We start from the raw sequence: 25,151 nt of genomic DNA, 5'->3' as shown, positions 1-25,151 counted from the left end.
AGGGGCTGCAGCCCAGATATCCAGTGGTAGGACCATGGGTTCCATCCTTGAGAGAGGGGCAGGAAGCCAGGCCTGTGATCTGAGGGGTGCATTTCAGAGGCACTAAAATGGGATCCAGAGCACAGCTCCCGCAGTACCCCTCACACACAGTCTGACTGCGGTGCGCATGATGTATGGCCAGCATCCCCAGCAGTCTCAGAAGCACTGCAGTTACAGTGTATGGATTTACCTTGCATTCAGCGTTTCCTAAAATAGCTGCCTCTGCCCCTGTTTAATCAGGCTTGTATCACCCGAGCAGTGCAAACCAGCCAGAGTATAGTCGTGAATCTAGTCCTACATATTTATATCCAACCTAATCTAGCTATGCAGTATCTATAACTTCCTATCGTTCAAGCAGAGGGAACGATGGAAGCTTGCTGGAGAGAGCTCTTTGTCAAAATTAAATCCTCTATAATAAGAATTAGAATTCAACATGCAGCAAGTGAAGGAAATTGCTTTGGGCTCTCTTTATTTCTATCTTCCACGCATTCTGAAAGCTCCTCTTTAAAATATTAAATTGCCCTGTGATTCTGTTGTGCCTGGACATGGTATATTTCTTATTACATTTCTTCTTGCCCAGTCTATGGTGATGTTGGGAGTCTCTGGCGATGAGATGCATTGTGAAAGGACTTAGGAAAACATGAGGGACTTGGGTTCTTACTGCCCGGAGAGCAGGAACACCTGCCTCCTGTCATCCATTCCCGTGTCAGCCCGGCTTTCCAGCTGCTTTTCTGATTTCTGCCCTACTGAGTTCTATAATCAGAAGGGCCCAGGTAATTGTGTGTTGAGTCAGCACTGTAGAGCAACAGAATTCAGGGAGAGTGAAAGGCAGCGGATCTCCTAATTGGCTGTCAGGCACTAGGAGGAATTTGATGAAGCTATGAGAAGGGGGGAGGGAGCAGAAGATTATTCAGGCCTGGAGATTTAAAAAAAATCTTTTTTTCTTTTTTGCCCCCTCTACTATTCAGAGATTTTTCCATCTTAAATAAAGGCATAAGGATTAAAGCACTTTACTGAAATTCATGCTACCCCAAGAGAGGCCCAGACCCTGATCCTCCACTGCTTTATATTTTGTGTTGCCATTTACACCTGCTCAAAGTGAGTGTAAACTCTACCCTTCTGATTCAGTTGCATTTTATATCCACTTCACACTCAGGTCCCTGGTGTGTATGTTTCTGTCTCACCCGAAGCTGATGGATACCAGGCTGGGGTGTGGAAAGGCTACAAAAGTATAGGGATAGAGAAATGCCAGTTAAAAATAAATATAGGCTGTTAGAGGATGGGTGGAGAAAAACACCAGGTATCAGAGAGATCAATGGCACCATATGCTTGAATTCTGCACTGTCGCCATTGGGACCGTTGCTTGTCAGTTTCACTTCTATAAGGAGGCGTTTGAAAGGGGTAATATGATGCTCAGGAGCAACACGCACCTGCTTGGTAACATTCTCCCCTGCATTGCTACTCCACTGGATGGATCTCAAGAGGCAAGGGGTGGGAGATCATTTAGAGTTTCATGAAGCACTCCCTTTTTGTGAAACTAAAGTTAATTATGTAAAACAAACGGTAAACATGCAATCACACGCAATTGCTTCTCACTTGTTGATGTCGTTCCTTTTTTTAATGGATTCCTTTTATTGGATCTACTATTCTTTTGCCTGATTGAGAGATTTTGCTCAAAACTAGAACAGCAAAATTGTGATCCAAGTTCAGATCCTTCGCCCTTTTAAAATTTGTTATCTGCGCCTGCAGTTTCGCTTCATCGCATTGCAGAAATAGTGAGTGGTCTTTTCAATTCAGATCTGGAGGCAGGTTTTGATTCTGACTCCTCCTCCCTCTGTCTAAGTCCAACAGATGATAGGAAGTAGGGTTTTGGTTCTGAAGCATCTCTGCCAGAGCCTCAAATCAAATTGATTAGGGTATGAGGACCCATCAGATACACCCAGTAGCACCAAACAAGTACATTTCCCATGCATACCTGGTGCATTGATATGGGCACTGTGGAGGAACCTAATGGCTACGTTTTGCTAACCTTGCTCACACTATGTTGCACCGTACTCCAAGAGTGGTCCCATTGACTTCAATTGGGCTATTCATGGGGTAATGTACTACTCCGCATCAGTAAGAGTATCAGAGTCTGGCCCTAAGTTATTAGTGCCCTAAGTACTTGACATACTGGTTTCCCTAGGCTCCCTAAATGCTTTATAAACATGCAGCCGGGGAAAAAATCAATACAGAGATACTGGGGGACGTGGGGGAAGGGAGCAGAGAAAGGAAGAGAAAATCCCAGTGAAAAACTGAGTACAGTGTATACACCAACTTTCACCATCTTCGCTATTGCAGGGTTTTCCATCCCTATTTGTATCACAGGCTTCCTTTAAGCTAAAAAAAGAAAAAAAATTGATTGATTCCCCTATGGGAAAAAAACTATTTTAACTCCAGGTCCCACTTTCCACCTTCACCCCCTACCTCCACCAATAAGTCAGGGCGAGATTTGGAATCTCTAAGCCTCAGGCTCCATGAGTCCTGACTATTCTTAATTGTAACATGGAAACATCCCAGCACCTTATGACACTTTTGGTATCATAATGTTGCAACACAGTGTCACAATGGATGTATAATGAAGGACAAAAGTCATCTCTGTACATGCAACAATTGGCCCCTTTGATTTTGCCTGCACACCAGGGACGTTCTCAGAAGCCACAAAGGTTACTTGGAACATCCTGAGAGATTAAGCCAAGTGGACATTTATGAGAAAACAAATGCCAATATTTGGTAGTAAAGAGGCCACCTGCTTCAAGATCAGGGGGGTTTCTAAGAAAGTGTATGGAGAAAGAACCTGACCCCTTTCAATAACTAGACAGACTGTTTTACTAGCTGGCTTAGCTTTGTTTATTTGCAAGAGGGAAACTGACACATACACAGAAGCTGGGCAAAACTTTTCAGATAAACATTTTTTGTTTTTTCCCCCCAAAATGTGCAGATTCATGTCAACCGAAATATTTCACAAATTTGTGTCAATTTTGACAAAGCATTTCAGTTGAAACACAAAAAGAAAACATTCCAGAAATGTCAAAATCAACATTACCAAAACTAAACTTTTTTTTTTAGGCTAGATTCACCAAAGGATTTAGGTATTATTTGCGAAATGGGAAGAGGCAATGGTCACAGATTCAGAGTCTAAGGCCAGAAAGGACCATTATGATCATCTAGTCTGACCTCCTGTATAACACAGGCCAGAGAACTTCCCCCATAATAATTCCTACAGCAGATCTTTTTGAAAAACATCCAATCTTGATTTAAAATTTTTCACTGATGGAGAATCCAGCACAACCTTTGGTAAATTGTTCCCATGGGTAATTACTCTCACCATTAAAAATTTGTCTTATTTCCAGTCTGAATTTGTCTAGCTTCAACTTCCAGCCATTGGTCATCCTCTTTTACCCATGTGGTTAGAGCCCTCAGCTGAGATGTAGGACCCTGCTTTGAATCCTCACTCTGGAACAGGGAATTGAACCCAGGTGCCCACTCGCAGGTGAGTGACTCTATAGGCTGGTGGTTAGGGTATTCTCACTTGCTCTCTCTCTGGCCCAGTGACAATTCAGGGCCCTCACTTAGGAGTGAGGCATCCTGGGTTCAAGTTCCTACTCCAGAATCGGGATTCAAACCAGGGTCTCCCACCTCCGTGTCCTACCCACTGGGATAGAAGGCATATGGGGGGAAACACCAGCACCACTTCCTCCTCCTCAGTTTTGTGAATCTAGCCCTTCATTTTTTAAAAAAAAGGTTAAAAATGATCAGAACAAAAACGTTTCATTTCAGGTTGGGTTTTGCTTGGCCCAAAAGAACTTTCTTCCAACTTTTTCGATTCAGCAAAAATTCAAACACATTTGGATTTTGATGTCACCCAAACAGATTTTTTTAGAACTGCCAGTGAACTAAAAACAGCATCTTTAGAACTGAACAAAAAAACCTGACATTTCCCTTCTCCATCACTGAAGATGCTGAGTGCCTTTCCCGCTCGGTAACAGAAGGGGGCAGTGTGCACCTTTGGATTCCATCCAATAAGTCCCTGCAATAGGCATAATGAAGGGGAAAGAAAAAAAAAGCAAAATAAATCTGTTCTGCACAGATTGTTTGCTTCCTGTGTGTCTAAGGCTGCACTTGTAAGTCAGTGCCCCTGCCCTCTGAGGAATTCAGGTTAAAGAGAAAAATCTGCCAGATCCTTTGCACAGGCTATTCAAGGACTTCAGTTTGTTTCTTTGATCAGTAAGTACCAACATGTTGTGAACTGAGCAGTAAAGATGATCTGTACCATTTTGGAAAAGTTTCAGTATCTCCAAATGGGGCAGTTACTCCACTAACCCATAATGCAGAGAACTCCTAGCTAACACCAATCACTTGGAGTGAACTAGCCACTTAAATCTATACTATAGTCAATTAGCAGAAAAGGGAGTCCACAAAATGACCCTTGTCTAAAGAAGGAACTGGCTGCATGATGCAATCTGTCATAGATCACACAGTGGCAGGTCTGCATTATTATCCCCATTGCACAGAGGGGATAATGGAGGCACAGAGCAGTGGAGTGATTTGTTCAAGGTCATACTGCAAATCACCAACTGACATGGGAATGGAATCTAAGGGCCTCCACTGGATCTCACTTAAGCCAGTGAAAATCTGGACCAAGCTCCCATGGAGCCAGTAGAGTTACACAGATGATCTCACACCAGTCTTACAGAGTCAGGTGCCAAACCTCCTGCCTCACAAGCCTGTGCTCAGTCCACTATCACAGACACCCCTTCTGCAGTTTCTCTGCACAGAGGAGCTAAACTAAGGGTAATGTGGGAGCTTCTCCCCAAAGCATCCTTAACCATAATACCACAACAATATTATGACCAACTCTTCTGTTTAGTCTGTACAACAAACCAGGTCTTGGTCCTGCTCCTATGTAAGCCAATGGGAGTTTTTTTATTGATTTCAACAGGATCAGGATCAAAGAGCATAACAGGGCAGGCAAGTCATCTGGCACTTGTACACCTTGCCCTGGTCGATGTGTCCTGCGACGTTTAGTGCAAACACTGTTATCTTCCTTACGCTGGCAGAATACTAATAACGAGTTTGTGCAGTTCATCGTAAACAAATATTGGGCAACCCAGTCCACATGAAGTCTACTAAATCCATGGCACAGTGCTGAATTATACAGAGGAAGAGGTAAATGCCAATAAGACTAGCCCTCAGATCTGAGTGCATGAAGGATTCATTTGACACTGCCAGCTTGGAAGTTGGAACACATGCACCGTGTGAAGCTCAGCTGTTCTATCATAGGTCCCTAATTTGCGTCTAAGAGCCATTTCCCAGTTTCTTTCCTTCCCACCCCCATTCTTATATATGCCCAGAGTTTAGGACTTTAATAGAGAAAAATATTACAATGAGATAATCGTCTATGCAAGTAATAAAAGGTAGACATTCGTGCCTTATGCTCTGTTTAATTCTGTTTCCTAAGCAACAAATGCACTGGATATAGTTGGTGCCAAACCTTAAGTGCATGAAAATCATTTAGTTAGCCCCTCCAGGAGTGCTGTAACTGTATTATTAGGAAGTTTTAGATAAATTACACTGCCCATACAGTTAAGCCTCACCTGTGTCTGTCTATTAGCTGCTAATTAAGACTGAAAAAGTACATTAGTTCCCTGTCTTACTTCTGTTACAGTTGATAAAATAGATAGTAGTGATGACATACATTATATAGATTTCCCACTGGTCAATTATGGCTTATATGAACCTTAAGGAGAAATCTTTGGTTGTATATTTCTTCAGCCAGGTATAGTCAAGTTAACAGTGAAAACACATTCACTCACACCGCTCTTCCAATGAAATAATGTTAAGACCATGATTCCACTAGGACTGATAGGCAAAAGGTGATCCAGTCAGTGGCAGGCCACCCTGGCTTGGGCTTTAGATCTCTCCTTTTAGTAGGTGGTGTGGGAGTTTTAAGATGCCTACTTGAGAGAATGCCAAGTATTCTCCCTCACACACACATGCCTTTGAAATCCACTCCAGTTCTTCTTTGCGCTTTTCACCTGCGTGGAATCCAAGTGCCTACTGTAAGACATACCTCCTCAATACACTATGGAGCACAACATAGCAAGTGTTCCCCTAGAGACTAAGGGTATGACTACACTGCAATTAGACACCTATGACTGATCCATGCCAGCTGACTCTTGCTCGTGGGACTTGGGCTAAGGGCCTGCTTAATTGCAGCACAGACCTTTGGGATGAGGCAGATGCCTACGCCTGAACATGTACACTGCAATTAAACAGCCCCTTAGCCCGAGCCCCACTAGCCTGAGTCAGCTGACATGGGCCAGCCGCGGGTTTTTAATTGTAGTGTAAAGTCACTCAAAGGGCTCTGCCACTGCAGTGAAACGACTGAATTCAACCATATAGTCCTGATCATGAGATATAAGCACTCATGCTCCTGAGGACTTCCGAGTGTAACGTGTTGTTACAATGTAATTATGCAACATCACTTCCTGTGTCATGACAACATTCATAGATCCGTGCACTCCGTACAACGAAGATATTCCACTGCAGAGGGGCATGGTGCTAGCACCAGATAAGCTAACTGAATGCATGTTACCCTGCATGTTATGGCTACAAGAAGTTATTGCTAGTGAAAATACTGGCTTATACTCATTCCTTTGACTGCTTGTGATATCTTGCGTTTGGAGGACATGAGACTTGAAGCACCTGCCCAATTGATCATCATCAGTTTATCCCATTGCCAGACCACCAGCCCTTGGCAATAACTTGTTTCTTTCGCTATTGACATCTACTTTTATGACATCCGTGAGCACAGTCCATTTGCCCATGTGTGAAGTGCTCTAGAGGAGGGAACTGCTTCACCTCTCTGCCCAAGTGCCCTCATGCGCCAAGCTGCCATGGTGCTGCAGGCAGTGTTTCCTGGGTATAAGTTGGGGCATCCAGTGGTGCAGTAACATCTCTTGACTAGTGTGTCGGGGACATGGCCACCGCACAAACACCTCTCTTGTAAGCCAGCTACTCCTCGTTCAGGGGCCAGCACTTGGATAACACAACACACCTTTTTAAAGGTGTAGCAAGTACTGCTGAGTTGCTACTTCTCTCCTCCAGCATGCCTAAAGCCATTGGGCCAGATTCTGATCTCATTTCCATAAGGTCAAATCAGGAGAAACCTCATTATTTAAACAACATGTAAAACCAAAGTCAGTGAGATTAGTGTCATGCCTGTTAAGTTTCTGCCCTATGTAGAGGTAATTTCTTCAGCCACTACCCTTTTCTCTCCTATTCCACCTGTCCCCTGTGCTCTTATGGCTCTAAGAGACATACTTCAGCCCTTAACATAGTCAAAATTAAGTCATTTATGTTAGTGCCACCAGAAATATGAATGGGTGGCTTTTAGGATTAATGGAAGTTAGAGAACTGGTACAGTTCTCTATCAGTATCATGGTGTATATATATATATATATATATATATATATATATATCAATTAGTATAATGGCTCAGCTCCTCAGCTGGAGCAAATCCACAAAATTCCATTGAAGTCAGTTCACACCAGCTAAGGAGCTGACTCAATGGCATCACCTCTTTTTAAACACTTTGAACACGGGCCTTAAGCACATTACAGAAAGCTCAGGTTTCTCATTTCGAAAGCTGTTGATCTCACAGGTACATTAGACATGGGGCACATGGAAGTATGAGCTGTAACTACAGCTGTTGGTAATTTCAGAGTCAGGAAGAGCATGCTGGGACAAGAACTAGCTGTTTCCTGATTTCTTACCTAGATTATTTTTGCTTAAATTGAGGGGGGATATCATTTGTATTGAAGGAAGATAATGCGAATGAACAATGGAGCTGACAGGTCACTGACTCATTGGAATTATTCCAAGATACTTCAGTAAACGAGTCTTACCCTTTATATGTGCACTTAAAGTTGAAAACATGTCTGAGTGATTGCCTTGAATCAAGGCATTAGCTGGGAGGACAAGTGAACAAACAAAGCCAAAAAAAGAGCAGACTTAAAGCTAACATGGATTTGTTGTAGCAGTAAAAATGAGAGAGAAAACCATTTACCAAACAATTTATTGAAAAGCTACGGTACATCTCCTGCTACTTGCATAATGGAATGCGCTTTGAAAATGGGTTTCCAAATTTCTCATTTACTGTGTTATGAGCACATGTGAATTTAATATCATGGGTAAAATGGTTAATTAGACAAGGGAAAAAATGTGCCTAGAGTTTGTAATATCTTGTGATCTGGTACATTTTCCTCTTGCTCTCATTCTGTGGTCCGTACAAATGCTTGTGGCATCTCTGGATACAAAGGGAGAAGGGCCCAAATGCCTCTCCTTCTGACTCATCTGTGACAAAGTTCCTGCTCTACCTTGGTGGGTCTTGCGCTTATTGGTGGATTTGCTCGCCTTGGAGCTTCACGGCAGCCCTCAGCTTGGCCGTTTTTCTGAACCCCCAGTCCAGGTCGACTCCTCCTGTGTCTGACCAGGAGTTGGGAGGTTTGGGGGGAACCCGGGCCCGCCCTCTACTCCGGGTTCCAGCCCAGAGCCCTGTGGAATGCAGCTGTCTAGAGTGCCTCCTGGAACAGCTGTGCGACAGCTACATCTCCCTGGGCTACTTCCCCATGGCCTCCTCCCAACACCTTCTTTATCCTCACCATAGGACCTTCCTCCTGGTGTCTGATAATGCTTGTACTTCTCAGTCCTCCAACAGTCCGCGTTCTCACTCTTAGCTCCTAGTGCCTCTTGCTCTCAGCTCCTCACACGCACACCACGAACTGAAGTGAGCTCCTTTTAAAACCCAGGTGCGCTGATTAGCCTGCCTTAATTGATTCTAGCAGCTTCTTGATTGGCTGCAGGTGTTCTAATCAGCCTGTTTTAATTGTCTCCAGAAGGTTCCTGATTGTTTTGGAACCTTCCCTGTTACCTTACCCAGGGAAAAGGGACCTACTTAGCCTGGGGCTAATATATCTGCCTTCTATTACTCTCCTGTAGCCATCTGGCCCGACCCTGTCACACATCATATAGGTGCTTTCTAGCCCCAGGAAAGTAGCTTAGTGCACTGCTTGGGAGTCAAATTAGTGAGGGATGAGCCTGAAAAGATTAGGAATTAGCATTTAGACTCACAACTTCCGATCTAAGCCTCTTGAGTCCACAAAACTTGGTTTCACTTTTCAAGAGACCAGGCTTCTTGTGAGACATACAGAAGGTCCTGAATCTGGCTGGGATGGAAATACTGTGAGAACAGCCTTCCCCCCAGTATCTCAGTCCTGGCCTTAACCCAAAGGTTCACACAACTGAAAAATAGGGTGGTTAGATCTTGTTTTACCCAAAGCAGTAGGCTCAAGCCTAGTCCAGGATGGAAGCAGCCCTTTGACTGGTATTTTGGTCCCCCTTTTCTTGTTTTGCAAATTTATGAGATCTTCAGGGGTGGGTGGGGGGGTTGTTTAATGGAGATGCATATGCTGATGAAGGGACCCTCAAAGTGCAGATTTTACCCTCCAGTGTGTGTGGGGGGGGGGGGGGGAATCAAACTGCCTTTGCCCATTGGAATTCCCTAGGATCTGGGCATCCAGCCCCCACTGCTTCTTCTGCAAGGGGGAAAACCTTTGTCATGGGAGAACATGACCTGACCCAGCAGGAATCTTCCACGGCGACAATATAAACGTAAGCGATAGCAAAGGGTAACCATTCACAAGGGTTTAACTACTGTGATTAGCTCTCAGGCGCCTTAGTCTGGGGCTTGGCTCTGGGTTCATGAATTGGGATAGACCCAGGGTGGACCGATGCGAATACTCTGGCACTGCATGCAGGCACTCAGAGGGACCTTACACCGTAAATGCAGAGTCTCTTTATTTTAAATGCATGTGCCATCAGTCCTAGTTGCTTGGCTCACATGCTAGCCTCCGCTGCCAAGCCAGATCTACTTGGCTTTGATGCTGGCTTGGCTATGCCTTCCAATAGCTCTTGCTGTATGAGATTCAGGCCTTATGAAACAGGAGCTCTTGCCTGATTTCACACGAGATGGCTCAAAACCCTAACAACAGGGCTGTGATGCAGCCTGCGCTCATTGCCGGCGAGTAGAACAACGTTGTACCCGTTGGTGGCCAATGATGGTTTAAGAAGCCCTTCAGTCTCTACTTACAGCATTAGGGACTTACTGAGAGGAAACAAGGTTTGAATGGTGTGTGACTCAGTCCTGATTGGCCTTACAGTATATGAGACTTTGGCTTTGTTTTTAAATGTCTTTGGGACGTGAATTTTATCAGTTGTGAAAAAAAAAGTCACAGTTTGACAGCACTGTACAGAGCGAGGCTTAGTGCTGGCAGCTGCTGTACGAGTATCTCCCTGCAGCTCTGCTCACACACTCACCGTGTCTGTGATAGTGTGTTGCATCAACACCTGCAACACCTGCTCTACCACTCTAGGCAGGAGCCTCTGCTGAGCAAAGGCTGGCAGTCGTGCCAAGTAGTGTGCTGGCGTTGTGGTCTCCCACCACAGCTGTATTGTTCTACGAGACCAAACAAAGCGTGGCAGAATAGTGAGAGGCTTGTGAGAGCAGAACACACTTGGAAGAGGAGAAGTAGGACGAGAATTATTTTCCAAAAGTCAAACTAATGGTCCTCCCTCTTGGGCGGGGAGTAGCTCTCGGATCACTGGGTGTGTAATCTGCACAGTTTCAACTACATTCCAAACATAGACTTAGACATGGGGGAGTATTTCAGCTTTCACCGGAACTGGACAGAGTCTATCAAATTCACCCCCACTAGACATAATGACCACAGGCCTCAGCCCTTTCATGTGTCCCTTTTCTTCAATTTACCAACCACAGGGAACAAATCCTGCTATAGGCTGGGCATGTGATTTCTCCTAAAGATAGGTAAGAAAGAAAATTATTTCTCTTTTTAACTCCTTGAGAGCAGCTCCTGTACTACATAGATCAGGGCCCTGCAAGTACTGAGATAAAGACAGAACAGTTTGAATGCTCATTCAACCTTTGCAAGGCCTGCAGCTGATCTGGTTATTCTCCCAGGACATGCAATGGTTCTTCTTTCTCCCTTATCACAGGAGTGTGCAACCTTGTTCCCATTTACTTCAATTCAAATTTCTGCTTAACCAAAGAGACAGCATGGGCTAGTGCACAGTGTATTGGCCTGCGAGCCCAAAGAGCTGGGTTCTCTTCCTAGCCCTGTCACCAGACCTGTTCTGTGTCACTTCCCCTCTCTACATGCAATGTGGAGCTACGTTGCCCTTCTCTATTTGGGCCATAAACTACTTGGGGGAGGGATCTACATGAGAATGGAATGGGCCATAAACTACTTGGGGGAGGGATCTACATGAGAATGGAATCCTAGGCTGGCTGCAACGTGAGAAGAAGCGTGTGGCCAAGGTAAACCATGCTAGACATCTGCCTAACAGGAGCATCAGAGGACAGAGAGTCACACTGAGCCTGATCCACAGTGGTATTTAGGCTCCTAACTAACTTCCATTGAAAGGATCTGAGCCATTATTCTTCTGAGCATAAGGGGGCTTGTTCATTGGCATTCAAAGGTGAAATCCTGGGCCTACTGAAGTTAATGGGAGTTTTGCCATTGACTTCAATGGAACTAGGATTTCATCCCATGTCTCTGGCAAAACTTAACACAACTTTATTTAGCATCTCAAAGCAACTTTGCGGCATCATATTCTGGGATTTATACAGACTTGGAAGCTAAAAAATAATTAGCATTGAGTTACTGATTCATCAAAATGAATTATAGTGTGAAAAAATGAAGTAATTATACAGATGCTAATATAAAGCATGTGTGAGGCTTCAAACATGATGCCATAGTAATATTACAGCTTAAGACATACAGTACTCATTACAGCTTTAATAGAATAAATTGTAGCAGTACCGAGCGCAGTATCCTTTATTTGTACCTAGCATCTATCAAATGCAGGAGAACGAAATCAGTGCACAAAGGAGATTGTTAGCCAGTGGAACTCCCCTTGTAGAGAAGAGGCCATGCAGGATTTAAGGCCCTAACAACTGTTTAAACTACTGCTGAACCCACAGCTGGCACTGCCTTGTTTATCACCATTCAGGGCATGTCTTCACTAGCAATGTTAAAGCGCTGCCCCGGCACAGACCCAGCGCTGAGAGAGAGCTCTCCCAGCACTGTAAAAAAACCACCCCCACAAGGGGAGTAGCTCCCAGCGCTGGTGCACTGTCTACACTGCCACTTCACAGCACTGAAACTTGCAGCGCTCGGGGGGGAGGGAGGGTGTTTTTTCACATCCCTGAGTGAGAAAGTTGCAGCGCTGTAAAGTGGCAGTGTAGACAAGGCCTCAGAAATACTACCCCAGAAAGAGTACTTCCATGCAGACATATCACTCAACCGGGACAATTTCTCTCTAGTTGTAACCTGTGAATGTTCCCATTGGGTTTGGCCTACAATACATGTAGTTATTTCAGTATTTGAGAGGAACCAGCAGGAAGAACCCAGATGTGAGCGGCTTTTCATCCCCGGCCAAAGCGGAACAGTCAGAATCCACTCAAAACGTATGGCTTTTGAAGCTCAAAACTCTGGAGCTTCTAGTTCCACTTAGCTCTCAAAATGCTAGAATCTGGGGGGGCTGTATTTCCCCCCTCCATTTTATGTTTTCCTTGTCAGACTAGAAACAGGGCAAGACCCATTTGCAAAGAACCACCACTGCTGTTTGCATAGCATAGTATTCCACTTGCTAGAAAAACTATTTTACACTAAGTCTTCCTGGAAAAAGAGTGGTTTAAATTAAGGAAGAAGCTTTTTTTGCAAAACTGAAAAAAAGTTTAATGAAACCCAGCGAAGAGGTGGGGGAGAGTTTCAAGAAACTCCAAAGCACTAACAACCCTTAATGCAATAAATCTAAGTTGTATATTAAAACACACGCTCCCTTAGAACACAGAGAAGGCCAAATATCATGAATATTTAAATTACCAACTTTTTTTGTATGCAATGGAATTTAAAATAAAAATTATTCTATACTATACTAACCAGTATTTGATCTCCATACTCTAAATCCCAATAAACGTGGCTCACAAATAAAGAAATCTATACCATATTTACGCCAAAGCCATCATGGGGTCAGTGCAGCTGGCTGCTTTACGAGGAGAGAAAAGGTTGATGGCCATCACTAATAGCATTTTGAGAGTAATGTTTGCACAAACCATAACAATAGCAATAACGTCTATTGTCTCTAGGCTTCAGAGCAACTAATGAGCTCATTTATAGCCCTGATGGAAGTAATTAAATCTGAAAAATCAAAGCACAACATTCTTGTTTAGTGCTCTTTGAAACCAATATTCTAATGGAATGCCATCAACAGCTAATTGAAGCACTAATCTTGCCCAGGGTTGGGCCCCTTGCCCAGATGGCTAATATATCATTTTCTTGTCTGGCAAGCAACATATTGCACTGACTGGATAGAGCCTAGATTAGATATATCTGTGTGATACAAAGGAAGCGTAATAACCTTTTCAATCAATATTTTGATAGCATAGGCATTAACTGTCAATCATACTGCAAAATGTTTTGCTGAGGTACAAGGACATGTCCCTATCTTTATAAAATGATAAATCTACTGCCATGTGCAAATAAAGGCTCCTACCAACTGGATATAAATGGTGATACAGTAACATTAGTAAGACAGATGCCCACTGACTGCAACAACAAAAACTGGAAGGCTAAACAGTTTGCTTTTCCTTACCTAGTTAAATCACTTTATGCATAAAGGTCACAATTCTGCAGGAAAATTTCCTTGTAGGAGGATTTCACATATTGTGTGCTCTGTCAGTGGGAGGAGTGTAATTATATGGAAGATTCATCTGACAGGGATTTATGATCAATTTCACAGATAGGAGGATTCCACCTTATTAAAGTTGATTATAAGGGGGTTTCATTATTCTCAGTATTTGGGAAAGCAATCTTCTGTTATCCAGACCTGGAAGTTAAAAGTGTTACCAAATTTTACATACCAGCAACATGTCTAATTGGATTTTAAACTGACAGATTGAATTTTAAATGGATTTTTCTGGCATCTTGTTTATTCTTTTTCGCTAAATACGAGGGAGGATACTGGCATCCATAGTCTCTTAGCAACTTTGGTCTCCAGAGTTTATCTGCTGTTACCCTTTTCCCACCTTGTGTGCTCAGATATTTTCATCCAATCTTATGCAGACTCATTGTGCCAGATCCTGAGCTGGTGTAAATCAACCCAACTCTGTTGATATCGGTGGAGCTGTGCTGATTTGCACCAGCTGCAGATCTCTTTCTGACCCTCAAGATGTCCTTGGCAAGCACATGGAAGCAGGAAGGCAACGAAGCAGGATTCCTGGGAGAACTAACTTAGAGCATCCTATGATCTATATCCGTGCTCCCTGAAAATGCGGTTTGAATTTCACCCTTGGACCATGAATTAAGCAATGCTTGCAGCACATGTTGCCTCTTGTCAAACACTGCCCCAATCATGGAGTCTGTGGACAGCATAAAAGCCGACGTGGGGTGGTTTGTTTGTTTTTACTCATGCAAGCAACTGTGCAGTGCTCCTATCTATGCAAGCATCTAGAGGGTATAAATACACTCATGAATTACCTGTTCAGCTGCTATATAGCCCTGTAGGGGCTGGTTAGATTACGCATGCTGTCTCAGTCGTCTTACGGGAGTTCTATAAGGTTCAGCGCAGCTTGGTGAGAAACCAAAAGGGACAGTTTAAAAAAATCCAATTGAAACTCTCTCGAAAGGCAGAAACTCAGCCTTCCATTGCCTATAAGACAGACACCAGCTTCTCTCCAGCTGGGCATGTGCAGCCTCTTTATCAGCATCTTTTTAGTCAGCATTTTTCTGCTTAAGGGAAACAAGACGTATACATCATTCAGCGATACTGAATGGCTATGGCAATGAACAACAAACCCAGAGGAACACGTGAGGCAACAGGGGAAAGCTTGCAAAAGCCCCATTATTGCTCCTATCCCCTGGAAGGACACCGCATCCAACAAGATATAAGGCAGGATTCACTTTTCCAGGTGGCAGCACTTATCTCTACTGCATATTCTCCACCTTCCCAGGTGCAGACCTTCCATTCATATCACAGTAAAAGAGCCACGTATGCAAAGAGTGTGTGTGATGCAATGCAGACCTGAGCTGGAAGGTCATGGCAGAAGTATGCCGGCCCAGGCAGACCAGAAAAGAACGTGTCCATAGTACAATATCTTCCCATGGAGTAAAACAGAGTGCCATGTTGCAGGCTCAGTAGTCACAGATGTGATCTCCCTTCTGGAAGGGACCTATTAAAATTGTATTATTTATTAGTTATTATATTAACCTACAGTACTCATCAGCAGGTTGACCACACCATTCTATAGGGCGGTTCTAACATTTTTTGGAAAGAATCCATTAAATTCTATAGATTTTAAGAGCAATTTCAAAAGAACCTGATTGCTTTGGTCCATATTAAATCAGGTGGGAATTTTTTTCCCCATAAATTCCTAGAAAATGTCGCAAATCCCATCACCAGTTGTCAATAAATTTGCTTTTAACAGTAGTGAATGTCTCCATTTCCAGTCTACCCTTAAGAATATTTTATCAACATGCCTTTGTGTTATTTTCCTGTTACCACCCCAACTAAGTTTTTATCTGGTGCAATCATTTAATTCAAACATAGAAAAGAAATCATACTTGCTGATAATTACCTGCAACAAATAAACAAGTAACAACTAGAGGAAGCGAACCCAAGTGGGGGTGGGGAAGAGAAATAGAGCATGCCTTATATTTTGGCTTTACGGAATTCAGGTTTCGGTTTTTTTTAAATCATTTTGATGGATAATATCAATGTTTAGTTGTAAGCATTTTTTTTAAAGATTTCTGTTGATTTAAATTCTCACAGTTGCGGGAAATTATGGTAGGGGGGTCATTATTTAATGACACTAGATGCTGAGATTGAAAAAGTTAAAGCTTTATAACTGGTAAAAACCACAAACTGTCAACATCACATGTCAGAATCTACAAAGTAAATAGCCTTAGATCAAACTCTAATCATTTCTCAAGCAGCATTTTTCTGATTTGTCCCATCTGTAAATTTCTGTTATCAACGGAAATATTTTTCATCCGTTAGCGTGTGTACAGTGAAATAAAAGTTCATCAACACTTACAGATAAAAACCTAATCCTTCCAAGCCTATTTATATTCTATCCAATGGGCTGTGCCGCCCAATGGTGTGTTAGCAATTACAGCGTTAGAACCCAGGATATGGGGGAAGGCTGGGAAGACATGTTAATGTGATAGCTATGTTAAGTGCCTTAGAGGTGTTTGGCTGTTAAGAATAATGAAATTGACCTTGTCAAAGTCCATCATTATTGATAATAACAAAGTTCAACAGCATTATTATAGGATTTCACAACTGTTAACCTTTATTGCTGGATGGCTAATTGTGACCCTCTGTGTCTCCTTCATGCCTAATTAGGTTTCATTGTAAAGAGATAAAAGACTGTTTGTAGCAGAAGGCCATCTTTTTCTGCAGCTGAGTGAATTCATGAAAGAATGAGATTGTTGAGAGAGAGAAGACAGGAAAAGGCAGGAGGCATTAATAGACTTTAGAATAAAATCCTGACAGATTCAAATTGATTCTGCTGCCCGAGAAAATTGAGTGCAGAGGGAATTAGATTTATGCACTGTTAAATGTAACTGCCTGGCAGTATCCATACAGAAAGCTGTTAAAATGGTAATCTTTAGAGATGTACGAAAATTGTGTGTGAACAGACCAATGAACCATCACTGGGAGCATGCTTCTTATATCTGAATAATACAAGACAGTATTATTATTATTATTAATAATGTATTACAAACACTATGCATTATGTATGTAATTTAATCACAACATCTAAATGTATAAACAACGGCCAAGGCTCTTGATAACTTTTTTCGTGTATGTGGTTATACATTAACTTTTTCTCTTTTGGATCCTAAAGGAAATGAAGAATGTTGTTGGCAATACTGTTTAGCTTGTTAACAGCATGTGTTTGACTAGTACTTGTCTGAATTGGCATGCAAGAGACTGAGGCTGGATTTCTGTTCTTCCTGGGATCTTCAGGAACTGGGACGCCTTGGAGGCAGTGCACCTAGGCTGCGCAAGGAGGAATTCCTGAGCAGGGACCCCACGTGGAGCAACAGTGGCAGGTTCTCAAAGGAGTCCAGTTCATTCGATGTCAGCCAGAACGTATGGTGTACACAGGCAGAGTGTTAGAGGGACGGACGACCCCCAGGTTTCCAGCAGGAACACAGAAGATTCCCTTTCCCCAGAATCCATTTTTTCCAAGTATCAATACCTAGACATTATCCCTTAGGATGGTGAATTTCCAGTTAGAGGGTTTGCTCCAAAGCTCACTTAAGGTCAACTAGAGTCTTTGCATGGACTTCAATGGGCTTTAGGTCAGGTCTATAGTTAATGATTCCAAAAGCCCAGATCCCTTCGAGTGTGAGAGAGACTCAAACCAGCCCACCTCAGCCCTTCACCTCCCATATTAGTGATGTTTGGATTCAGATTCTTATTCAGAGCTGTAAGTTTTCTGGTCTCCGGCTCCTCTCTCGCTCCACAGCAGAGTGACACACTGTTACAGTGAATGTGTAAGTCCTCTGAGCACTCACTTGACGAGGTTATTTGGATCAGCTGCTGTACGAGATCAGGGCTCTTTTTTAACTCTAATGGCTGGAACTTTTATATTGGACTTCCCACGGTATCGGTGCTCCAACGATGACAAGAGGCAGATTTTGCCTTGGTTCTCACCCCATTCCACTTGCACACGTTAAGAGTCTTAACCTTTTGGAAGCAGCAGACCTGTACTCTAAACATGGAAATATCACTTTAGTCTCCTGCTTTCCTCTCTTGGTTACAAAAAAGTGTGATATAATTCACTAATGCAGGATCACAGCTGTATGTTAAATAAAGTTAACATGTATGTGTGGCGTGCTTTATTCCACATAGGCAGAATGGGCCTGGAACAGATGCACAGAGGGCTGGCTTATGCCATTAGTACAGCTGTGTCGCCCGGAGGAAGCATTGTGATTCAGACCCACCTCCCAGTCATAATTACTCCCCTGCTTCCTGAAATTGGGCGGGCAGGCAGGAAAGGATAATACTTGCCGCTGGTGACGCTGCACTGGCCAATTAGTCACATGGTGAAGTCAAGGTCCACCTATTCCCCAGCCACCCAGCAGGAGGGAACACGCAGCCATGCAGTACAGGGTGAAGGGAGGTTTCACAGCATACAGGATAAGCTAACCATAGAAAGATTCTTCTGTACTTACATGCATTTCATTTGGACACACCAGTGCCCTGACTGCACCAATGTATGGGAGTCAGCTCAGAGAAACGGGACCATCCTGTTGTGTTTAAAGAATTTACAAGGCAGTGCTGAAACTGGCCATTCTCCACAAAGCAGGCTAAGTTGGAGCAGTTACACACACAGGATTCCTAGAGAAGGAATGGATCTAAAATAAGATATAAAACTTAATGTAGAGTAAATAATGAAAAAAAAAATCCTTTTGCTTAGGGTGGGGAAAAGGAAGGATGGAGTAGTGAATTTAACTATCTTCAGCTATTAACTTAACCAGCCTGGTTTTCAGCTGGTGTTTCAAAATGCTGCACTGCACTAACCCAGCAGCTCTCAATATCAGCAGAACACTAGGACCAGAGCACATTCCCTGAGACGGATGAAGTAGATGGGTCTGCACTGCACCTTGGAGATGGAGTCAAAAAAGTCCCTAGCCATAGAATCCTTTGCACAACACAACTTACTGCCTGTAATACACAGTGCCTGGAAGATAGCTTCATCGATAAGCGTCAGATCAGTGCAGTCTTTTTCAAGCACCGGTGGGGTGGATTGACGGTTGGGGAGACTGAGCATTGCAGGATGATGGCAGAAAATGAAGGGCCTTCATATTCACCTGAGTAGAAACAGTTTCTTTAAAAGTAGTAGCATGCCCTGCTGTGTGAGGAATATTCAAGGGTTTAATTCAGGACCTATTTATTTCCACCATCTATGGCCATTAGTGTAGTACCTGAGTCCCTTACAATCTTTATGTGTTTATCACCACTGCTGTGCAGCAGGGCAATGCTATTATCTCCATTTTACAGCTAGGGAACTGAGGCACAAGGAGACTAAGGGCATATCTATCCAGCAATTACACACCTGCGGCTGGCCCGTGCCAGCTGACTCAGGCTTGCAGGCTGTTTCATTGCTATGTAGACTTCCTGGCTTGGACTGGAGCCCAGACTCTAGGACCCTTGAGGTCAGAGAGTCCCAGAGCTCAGGCTCCAAACCAAGCCTGTAAGTCTATATAGCAATGAACCAGCCCCACAGCCTGATCTCCACGAGCCCGAGTTGGCTGGCACAGGCCAGCCGCGGGTTTTTCCTTTGCTGTATAGACATACCCTAAGTTCCTGGCCCAAGGTCTCACAGGAAGTCTGTGACACAGAAGGGAACTGAACCCAGGTCTCCTGAGTTACAGGCTAGCACCTTAACCACTGCACTAGCCTTCCTCTCCATTTCCGCTTTCCTTTTAATAACAAAAACCACGAGGAAAAAATTGGTATCATATTCTCTCTCCTCTTTATAGCGTGGCACCCAATAATAAAATCTGTGAGGAAGTAGAAATCATCTGCACAAGAGGTTTCTCTCCACCACTTACTAACACCTCACAGAAAGGGATTGACACCTCTCCTGAGTACTGAGAGAAGAATTGATTTTTGAACATTGACCACCGATGTGCCCCAGTCTTCAGTTTTGTGGGGCAAAAAAAGGGTAAAAGAAAGTGAGTGTGCTTTACATTCCTACAACACATTGGCTGGTGGATAGTCAGTGAGGTACAGTATGGGTCAGCTTTGCAGACATTAGGAGCACACAGCTGTGAGTGTCCCAGTGTGCATCTACTTTGCAATTCCATTGCTAGATGCACACAAGTTGGGGAGGTCTTAACCCTCCCCATATCACAACTTGTACTCGTGATTGTTTAACTTATGATAGAGGCATGGTCACCTTGACCAATTTCAAGTAACAACTCCCCCAGCAGAGATTTTTGGTATCACAGCTACATTTGTGGGTCTGTGCTTACCATGCCACGTCACACCTTCTCTATCGGCACCTTCAGAAAAATGCAGGACAGCTGTCCCATTGTGCACCAGTGGGACAGAGACTTCAGAGGGCGTACATAACAAGCAGCATGTGGGACAGTGTACTCTGGGATGTCTCTAGTGAGCTAGGAAGAAGGAAGACTGGACAAATCAGCTACAGGTGCTTATGGTGTCCTTTCCACATGGGGATGGAGGTACCTAATTACAGGCAAACAACCATGTGATGGCTTGAGGCGCTGAGATCAGTGACCCATTGCGCCAGGCAGTGTACAAAAACATAACAAGAGACAGTCTGTGCCCCAAGGAGCTCACACTCGAAATAGATCTGACAGGCAAATAGTGGGAGGGGAAACAAGAGGCACAGAAAGACCAAGTGTCGTAACCCAGGTCACACAGAAGGTCAGAACTGGGAATACAACCCAACTTCCCTGACTCCCAGTCCTTTGCCCCTCTCCACATGGTGTCTCAAGAGATCCAGTTATGCCAGCATCTGTTTACAGGAACAGATGAAAGGGCTAATGTAGACACAGCCTTAATCAGTGTCAGATTAGTCTACCAGCTACTCTTCTGTCCATTTTATTTGTCTCTGCTCTTTATGAGACACCCCTGGGAATAACTTGCTCAACTTGTAACTGAGACGGCAGAGCATTATTAATCCTGTAGCTTTGAAATAAATGGGGCCAGCCCTATGCATTTAGCTGGCAACAAAATTCATGTGTGTCTTCACAGCTGAGCAAAAAGATGATTAATCTTTTAGATGTCTAAATTCACACAAGACGGTAGAAGCTTTAATCCCCAGCAGTTGGGTTTTTCATTCTACTGTATTTTGAGGGAGGACATTTCTGTCCAGTTGCAGAGTAATTGTAAATGCTGGAAATTCCATTTATGAGGGTTTTTGGATAAGCAAATATAAAAACAACGGGCCAGGTCTCTAGGTAGCAGATGTGGGAGTAGCTCGATTGACATCGAAGGAGGGTCCCTCTCTTCCAGCACTTGAAAATCTGACCCAATCTGTGTTTATAATGCAGGGAGGTAAAGGGATCAAAGCAATGAGCTATCCTGAATTTTTCAAAACAATCTTCCCTTAGACCTGGATAGCTGCCTATCTACAAGGGTGAGGGTGCAAATGGATGAACAGTTTTTGCCTTTCTGCAATACTTTTCCATATTCCCAAATTTGTCTGCCATGTATAATTAAAAATTTTAGGCATATCTGGTCACACTCCCACATCTGCCCACCCTTCTAAGTTCTCCAGGCATAGGCTCAGATTCTCCCCTTGCTTGCACAAGTGAAAATACAGGGATGACACAAGCGGAAGCCAGTGGCATAAACTTGTATAAGATTAGTTCAATCGTCTCCAGAGCTACTAACAGCACATTATAAACAGCGGAAAGTATCAAAAACTGGTGTTGGTAGAGTGCACCAAAGGCATCCATGACACTTAACTCAGACATCAAAAGACAAGCTGATGCAACACTGCTACCCTTTTATTGGCACAGATTTTAAGTGGGGGCACAACAGTGCACACAATTGGGATGAATTTTCTACAGAGTACATGGGGAAATAGGCTGATTGTAATCACTGTTATTACTGGGATTTGTACCTGTACAGTAATTTCCCCTACAAAGAGCTGCAAAATGTTCTCCATTGTTGTCTTGATTGCACCTCTATAGAAGCATCTTCCATGCAAAGAATGAGCCATGCAAGCTGCAAGAGGATTGTTTTGTTTGGATTTTTAAGTTTTTGTATCAGTTGTTTGTGAGTGATATTTGTTAACAATATTGCAGTATGGCAATCTGTCCAGTGGGACAATAATCTGTTCAAACAGCTTTGTAGGAGCAGATGGATTGCCTAACTTTTGAGTGCTTGACTTTGCAACCTTAATAATGTTCTTTCAGTGTAGTTTGTGTGTGTAAATAAATATCTCCAAACTAGGCCAGTTCTTTATTTTATCTGAACTGCTGCACCCACCCCTACATAGCATTTGCCATAAACATTTGTCAGTGACAACCTTGGGAAGATCATATGCTTCTTGAGAAAGGAAACTTGATTATTGTTCTTTTTTATTAATCAGCTGGGGACGCCATTATAGGGCTTTTGTTTCAGACCTATTCACAGGATAAACAGCAGCATGGACTTTGGAAACCCTGGGCAAAATTTTCAAAATGGTGACCTTTCTTTTGTGTGATCCCCCTCTCTTTTTTCCCTTCCCCCCTTCCCCAAATTTGAGGTGGAACTCTCACTACTTACACCTCTGATTACGGTATTAAGTATTTAGGTTTGCACCCTTGATCCATTTGCAGATAAAGAGAGTGCAAGTTTTGGGGTACTAGCTGCATCCCCACACGGGGATGCCAATCTCCACTCTTATTATGAGGCAACAGCAGTGGCATTTCAGAAGCACCTAGAGACCCCAACTGAGATCAACAGGCTGATGTGCTGGGTGCTATACAAACACACAGTGAGAGAGAGTGCCTGCACCGAAGAGCTTACAGCCTAAACAGGTAAGACAAACAGAGGATGGGATAGGAAACTAAGGTACAGAGGGAAAGTGACTTGCTGAAGGTCAGACCACTAGGCCATGTTGCCTCCATTTTTTTAAATACCCCAATAATTAAGCTGCAGAGATGAATGACTTCAAAACAAAACAAAACAAAACAGAAAGTGGTGCTCTCGTGATGTCCAGCACTCACTTGTTTTCACAGGAGGTGCAAATGCCAGTCTTTGCGATGGCCTTTAAGAGGTGAGGTGAGGTGAGGGGGCGGGGGGAAATCAAGATCAAGAAGCATGCCCACAAGGTCAGTGTATGATTGCACCAGCAGTCACTTTACAATCTCCGAGGCGCACACTGCTCTTGGCCTCAGCAGGGTTGCACATGTGTACAAACTGGTGGCTCACTGTGTAGGAATTTAGCACGAGACCTGTATCACTAGGGACTGGTCAGCAAAGTCCGTGAGGTTACCCACCAAACTCTTTCTCAGTCTAAAGAAAAAGGGTAACTGCCTCCCATCATTCCTGTTCAGTCAGGCACAGCTGGATGAAAATGAGCCACAGAGGGAATTCCATTTTGTTTGGCATTTCATTTTTGTCGAGCAGATGTTTTCTGGGCACCACAGACTCTTGCTTTGATTTGCCTCGTTAATAATATGGAGCAGAAAACCTTGATTAACAAAATAGTTAGCAAGCATTTTAAGTCCTCTTTTTACTGTAGGTTGAATCCTTTAAGTGGGGAAATACAACAGTGATACTGTGAGAGCTATAAGGTCCCTTAAACAGCAAAGGGAAACAGGGACTTCAACACAGCCTCCCTGGAGCCCCTGCACAGCCTCTCTAGGCTTTGAGATCAGGAACACAATAAGTGCGTGCCCCATGCCCATTACTCCTCCTCACCCCCAGCACAGTCCTGACAAGTCAGTGCTATGAACACAACTGGCTTACTATGGATGTAGGCATATATAATAATGTGTTGACACAAATATATGGAAAACATACACTCAGAATAGTTCTCTGTGGAGCTAAGTATGGTAGAAAAAACAAGTGCATGTTTTATTTACCAGGTCGACTCATTTTCAGGCTAGCTTTCTGTAGTAAAAGAGCTTAATAATGTTGTTGAAGGCAGTAAGATAGATATCTATAAATAGGACACAGGAGCACTCTGTGGTACTTTTACATGAAATTTTAATGGCAAGAGAAACAGCATTCATGCACTTTACTTGGCAAATTTTCGATGACATTCCTACCTACACAGGCTCATCATGGAAATATCATTGTGGTATCTTAGACAGATAACATGAAAGGGTTTATATTGATTCATGCTTAGCTTTCTTAAGGACCACCCCCCCACATCACAGAACCTAGCCAGCACCCCTAGCTGTTAGAAATGGGTATGTACAAGCACCGCTTACCTGGTCCAGCATCAGGATGTTTCTGCTGCCTCAGTTTCCACTCCAGTTCGGGGCCTCAGTTTCCCATTGGTCTTGGGCCCTCTGGGCAAAGCAATTAAGTTCTGACCTTCCAGGGTCAACAAAATTCCTAAACAAGATACAGTTGTCTCTAGCTTGCTCTGGGCCACAGCCTTCACTCCTCAGCGCAGAAGGCTGCCAATCAAGATCCACCCTCCCCAGGCTAATCAGTAAAAGCCCTGGGACTGAAAGCCATGAAAGAGTTGGCTGCCCTTTACCTACAATGCTCTCTGCTTTACAGCTTTTAGCACCACTTCCAATATCACCAGTCTCTTTTTCAGGCACCCCAATGCTTTAGCACAGCCCACCAGGGCTCCTTCTCACAGATCTTGTGGCTCAGGCATCTTCCCTGGGCTTAAACAAACCACTGCTGGGCCCCTCACAAGAAGAGATTCCCAACAGCTGCTGCAGTTCCTCTTCTAATTCCCTCAGTTGAGAGTCCCACACCAAGTCCTGCCTCAACAATGGTCTCTTCAGACTTAGCACAGAGCTTGCCTTATACAAACCTGCCCCAATATCCCAGCAGGGTTTGCTGCTAGCTTGCAGTCACATGATCCTTCCAGGGCACTATAGGTCTGACAATGCCTGCCTGTAAAGGACCAGACCTTAGCGCTGAGATGGGCTGACCCGAGCCTGCTCTTAAAGGGACAGGGCACCCGTTTAGAGAAAGTAATAAGTGACTCAAGTCTTCTTTATCATTATTGTTATTTGTATTGCAGTAGTACCTGTTGCTTAGCAAGTCACTGCTGAAAATTACTTTTAATCCAGGGTAGAAGAAAAGATGCATTCATCTCCTGGTTTTACAAATAGGGAACTGAGACACAGAGAGATTAAGCAATTTGACCAAGACTAGAGGTTTATGACCGGCCTAGGAATTGAACCCAGATCCCTGAAAGCACAGATCAGTGCTGTAATCACAAGGCCATCCTTCTCTATAAAAACACCACATAAAACCCT

General features: G+C 43.6%; 1 long non-coding RNA gene across 1 annotated transcript; it reads right to left on the bottom strand.

Annotated features, from left to right (window-relative positions):
* Positions 1 to 16,429: 16,429 nt before the first annotated feature.
* On the bottom strand, positions 16,430 to 24,789 carry LOC122463084. Its single transcript, XR_006286066.1, has 3 exons — positions 24,138 to 24,789; positions 18,408 to 18,573; positions 16,430 to 17,944 (listed from the first exon to the last, which is right to left on the bottom strand). It is a non-coding gene; the product is annotated as an uncharacterized LOC122463084 (long non-coding RNA).
* Between the last annotated feature and the right edge of the window lie 362 nt (positions 24,790 to 25,151).

The sequence above is a fragment of the Chelonia mydas genome, chromosome 15 (genome assembly GCF_015237465.2).
Source record: "Chelonia mydas isolate rCheMyd1 chromosome 15, rCheMyd1.pri.v2, whole genome shotgun sequence".
Taxonomy (NCBI): Eukaryota; Metazoa; Chordata; order Testudines; family Cheloniidae; genus Chelonia; species Chelonia mydas.
Note: the sequence above shows the minus strand (reverse complement) of the source record. Positions and strands in the feature narration are given on the sequence as shown.